Here is a 5,099-nt window from a genome sequence, read left to right as displayed (position 1 = left end):
TGCAAAGTCCCGCGCCTGGGGAGGAACAACCCCATGCACCAGTATATGCTGGAGGCCGACTGGCTGGAAAGCAGCTTTGCAGAAAAGGACGTGGGGGGCTCCTGGTGGACACCAAGTTGAACGCGAGCCGACAACGTGCCCTTGCCGCAAAGGCGGCTAAGGCTATCCTTAGCCCGATATAGAGGAAAGCAGGGTTTATGTATGTTACACTACAGTTGTGTAGAGCAATCGAATTGCTCGCTCTCCCCGGGGGTGCAGGGCACCACAGACCACCCTCGGGCAGCTTTGGGGGCTCTGCCTATTTTTCTAAAAGCCTCCTACCCAGCTTAGCGCAAGTCCTATCTTGATCTGCCCTCCAGCCCTCAAGCCACCAGTGCTGAACACACGCTTTGTATTTTATTTTCTCCCGGGAGGCGTGCAGCTTAGAAACGGCTGCAATTGAAGTGGGGCTTTCAGGGAACAATTTAGAGCACCTTCTGTTGGCTCTGCGAAATGTTCTGAAAAGTTAAGGCCTGCCCTGCCCTGGCAAAAGCAGTCATGTGACTGGAGGGAGCAGCGCCAAAAAGCCACAAGCACGTTTGGGGTGGACTTGCTGCGGTAATAAATAACAGTAAGCAGTACTTCTAGCTACACCAGCCTCTTGTGAGACCTCGTTGCCCGCCCACAGGGTCGCAGCACTACACGGCGCAGATCCCTCCGCGGACTCGGCCAACGTCTTCTCCCTCCGCCCCCGGGTCGGATCCCTCCGCGCCCCGAGAGCACGCAAACTCCCTGAGCCCCGGCAAGCACCAGGTCGACGAGGGCGGCCCCGCCAGGGGGGCGGGGACAAGCGAAAACGACAGACGAGACAGCCCATCGAGACGCGGGATCGGCCGGCGGCGATCTGGCGGCCCAATGGGCGCCGCGGAGGGCCTGGCCGAGTGGAGGAAGCGCGGGGGCGACAAGGGGCGTTGTCGTGGCTGACGAGATTATTGGGGCGCCGCCACTGTCTTCGGGAAGGCGCTTCCTCGCCAACGTCATCTACGAGGACGAGGAGGTAGCCGCGGCTTTGCTCTGTGCGCGGTCCCCCTTCCCTTCCCTTCCCTTCCCTTCCCTTCCCTTCCCTTCCCTTCCCTTCCCTTCCCTTCCCTTCCCTTCCCTTCCCTTCCCTTCCCTTCCCTTCCCTTCCCTTCCCTTCCCTTCCCTTCCCTTCCCTTCCCTTCCCTCCCCCGCGCTCGCAGGCACCCTGAGCCGAGGGCCCGTTGCGCGGTGCCCGGGAGCGCGGCAGGGTGGGTGGAGGGACGGGGGACGGGCGGGGCCTCTCTGGGTTGTGGCGCTCTCTACTGCACCATCCCTAAAACATCGCGCTTCTTCGGTGCCCCCCCCGGCTGCCGCGGCGCGTACTGGGTTGCTGGTGCTGTCCGGCTCGCCTCGGTTCCCAGCCCCACCGTGGCGCGTGCGCAGAGGAGGGCCTCTGACGGTAACGCTCTTGGTGGCAGCCGCAGACGTTTGCCGCGTGATATCCCTTTGGCACTGCAAGTCGTGCAAAGTTTGCTGCCGAGGGATGGGAGCGGTCCTGCCTCGTGTAGGATGATAGTCTTGAAACCGTAGATTAAGCACACGCAGTCAGTGTCCTCGGGGATTCGGCTGGGGGGGGGGTGGGGATGTGGGGGGTGTGTAAACAGTGGACGTCTGAGTAGCGACCGTAAGGAGTTAGTTCTGCATAGGAGAAATGCAGGTCCTGATGTGCCTCGTAATAGCATTATAGAGATTTCACAGCTCTGCTGTGCAAGGCTTTGGTTCTGAAGCCCCAAACTGGATTATTAAAGCAAAGAATTACAGCTTTTCTTATTTTTCGTGAAAAAACAAACAAAAAAAAACAAATCTAGAAACTGGTCATCCTGCAGGCTGCAAAAGCTTCCCAGATCTCGTTGCTGTGGTGAGGTGGGGCCGTGATAACAGCATGCTTGCAAGGTTCACGGATGCTGGTGCACCACGACGTGCTAGGAACTCGAGCGAGCTGCTCAGACTTGGGGGGGGGGGGGAAGCAGCCCTTACCTACATGATGGTAACTTTAAGTTAGTATCCCGTATCATTTTGTTATTAAACTGCTGACAGTTAACAGTTAGGGATGTCTTCTGCTCTTGAAGGTAGGGTTTATGTGCAATGTAGAAGACAGACTGGTATGCTGCACTTGCAGGCTTCCTGTGATTATGCTTTTGCTCAGTACTGGAGTTCCCTGTAGCATGGAAATCGAATGGCCGCTGATCTTCCACTTCGCCGAATTCTTTGCTGATTCAGTTAAGCCCTTTGTCTCCTGCCTCTGCGTGGACCACATCGAATGGAAAAAGTGCTTAGGAAATGGTCAACCCAAATCAAAACATACTGGAGGTCGCTAATGTGAAGTCCTGGCCCGTCTCCTTGCCCCCATCATCTTGCATGCTGAATCCCGCTTCTGGAGGGGGCTCTGTAAATACGTTGTATTTTGTGTATAGAAAGTATTGATATCACGTAAGAAAAGTCAACGTTTCGGCTTGCGTTTGGGGTATCCGGTAACCTGCTTCTGCACGAGTTCAGTGGGGCATATTGATTTGCTTAAGCTATTGCCTTTCTCTGAAGCCAATTATGTTGTAACTGTTTGCTCTTCCTCCAGTGCCTTGCGTTCCGTGATCTTTCACCCCAAGCTCCGACGCTTTTCCTAGTCATGCCTAAGGAGCCAATTATCAGGTTATCTGAAGCAGAAGGTTCTGGTGAATCTGTAAGTACTGGGGAAGCTTTCTGTATGCTAAACTGTACCTGTAATTAGTTCCTAATTTACTAGACTCTTTCCCTCTTGATAGGGCGCGGTAGGCTATTTTGGGTTTTCTGGCGCTGTAACCTTTTGCCTCTAGCTTGTAACGGAACTGAGCTTTTTGACTGAAAGTAGGGATATAAAGCACTGCTCATCCCTGGGTATGTACTTCTGGTGCAAAATGCGGTGTCGCTTTGGAGCGCAGTCTGATGCCTGTTGTCATGGTTGAGAGAGAGAGGAAAATGTCGGTTGCAGGCGGACAGACGGTAGTTTGAAGCGCAGTGGCTGAATTGCTAGGAATTGGCTAACTGGTTTCTCTGGGTGGTTCTCTGCTCTCCTTCCTTCCCTTCCTGCCCTCTCCCCTCTTTGTGTGTGGCTTTTTATTTTATTTGTTTACGGTTTTGTACTTCCTTTCTCCAGCTTCTTGGGCATTTAATGCCCGCTGGGAAGAAGCGTGCTGCTCACCTGGGCCTGACACATGGATTCCGGATGGTTGTGGATGAAGGGCCCGAGGGTGGGCAGCCTGTCTGTCGCGTACATCTACGTATTCTGGGTGGCCGTCAGTTGGGCTGGCCGCCTGGCTAAGATTTTTGCACCGCAAGAGTTGCCCCACGTGTACGAACCGCCACTGAATGGATTTCGTCTGTTGCCCGTCAATCTAGCTACTGTCGATGTCTCATTTTTTGTGACGTGTGTCTGTGGAAGGTAACAAAGGCTTTTGAGCAGCAGTTGCACAATAAAGATTTAGCATGGGGATATCACCTCTGTCTTGAGCGTCTTACTGAGGGAAATAGTTCTGCAAGTTAAAATGGTGTCTCCCCGGAGCGTAAGTATGTGGAATGTTTCAGTCTGTTAACAGCGTTCTGTAGCTAGGCAGTGATTTGGCCAGTCATTTGAAGCGTGACGCTGGAACCGCTTGGCAGTCTCCTGCGTCTTGTGGGAAGCAAACGCTTAGCTTTTTGGAAGTGGTACACAAATGTACATAAAGCCAGTGTAGGCCGCTGCTAACACTTTAGAAAACGCTGTACGTGACGCTACAGGCGTGCCATACGAGGGTGGTTTTGGCACAGTGCAGTGTGTTGGAGAAGCATCCAACTCCTGTTGGAGCACTTTATCCCTTTTCTGGTGAGGAGGGATATGGTAGGGGAAAACACTCGGTCTGAATGGCAGCTGTGGGGCTTCCATAGCACAGTGGAATCTCTCTTTTGTCGGTTTGGGTCAGCTGTCCTGGCTCTGTCCCCTCCCAACCTCTTGCCCACCCCCAGCTTTCTGGAGTTTGGGGGTGGTTGGAGAGAGAGCCTCCATGCTGTGGGAGCACTGCTCAGCAGTTAGTCAAAACATTGGTGTGTTACAACTGCAAAGCACAGCACTGTGAGGGCTGCTATGGGGAAAGTCGCCTCCATCCCAGCCAGGGCCAAACCAAAACTACATCGCGGGGAGACGGCAAACTTCATCTTTCTTTAATGGCTTTTAAAAAAGGGAGATGGGCACGGGAAAGCAGGGCGATCCTTCGTTGCCCTTGAAACACCGTGTTACTGAGGCACCAGAGACGCCCACTGGAAGGCGTCTTCATCTCTTCTGTATCCCCAAGCAATGGGGTGAAGTTTGGTGATGCGGGCGTGTAAGTAACGCGAGGCCTTCACCTTTATTTAATCTTCCCGGGGAGAAGTTCTGGCTGTGTAAACTCCCTAAGGTATCCCGAAGGTGTTCCCGCTTCTGGGGGCGGGGGAATTCTGAAGCAGCTAGGCATGGCTCATACATTCAGAGAGACCGGGTGATTGCCGTAGGTTTAGGAGGTCTCTGGCGCCTGGTGGAATCTATGTCTCGCCTCGCTGGCAACGTTGCCGATACTTTGTTCCAAACCAGAGAGAGCAAAGGGTTATTAAACGGTGATCTGCTGAAGAACTGTAGCATCCTGGAGCAGCCCAGGTGGGCAGGGACCTCGAAAGATCGTCTGGCCCAGCCTTTTGTGGCAAAGGGAGCCTAGATGAGATTATCTAGCACCCTGTCCAATCGCATCTTGAAAACCTCCAGCGTTGAGACAAAATGTCTGTCTTGTATCGAGATGAAACCTCTCTCCTGGTGCAACTTGTACCCGTTGCCCCTTGTCTTCTCCATGTGGCTCCTCGCGAAGAGAGCACCTCCGGCCTCTTTGTAGCCACCCTTTAAGTACTGGTACTGGCATGCTGTGACGAGGTCCCCCCTGAGCCTTCTCTTCTCCAAGGGAGAAAAGACCCAACTCCTTCAGCCTTTCCTCACAGGGCGGGTTCTCCAGCCCTTTGATCGTCTTTGTGGCCCTCCTCGGGACCCTCTCCAGTCTGTCTGTGTC

The 5,099-nt window shown here is 54.0% G+C and overlaps 1 long non-coding RNA gene across 1 annotated transcript; it reads left to right on the top strand.

The window, feature by feature from the left end:
* Window positions 1-489: 489 nt before the first annotated feature.
* LOC142365696 (uncharacterized) lies at window positions 490-3,531 on the top strand. The gene is made up of 2 exons (XR_012766566.1): window positions 490-1,036; window positions 2,633-3,531. It is a non-coding gene; the product is annotated as an uncharacterized LOC142365696 (long non-coding RNA).
* Window positions 3,532-5,099: the final 1,568 nt, after the last annotated feature.

This window comes from Opisthocomus hoazin, chromosome W (genome assembly GCF_030867145.1).
Source record: "Opisthocomus hoazin isolate bOpiHoa1 chromosome W, bOpiHoa1.hap1, whole genome shotgun sequence".
NCBI classification, from domain to species: domain Eukaryota; kingdom Metazoa; phylum Chordata; class Aves; order Opisthocomiformes; family Opisthocomidae; genus Opisthocomus; species Opisthocomus hoazin.
The sequence above is the reverse complement of the archived record's forward strand: the minus strand, read 5'-3'. Positions and strand labels throughout refer to the sequence as shown.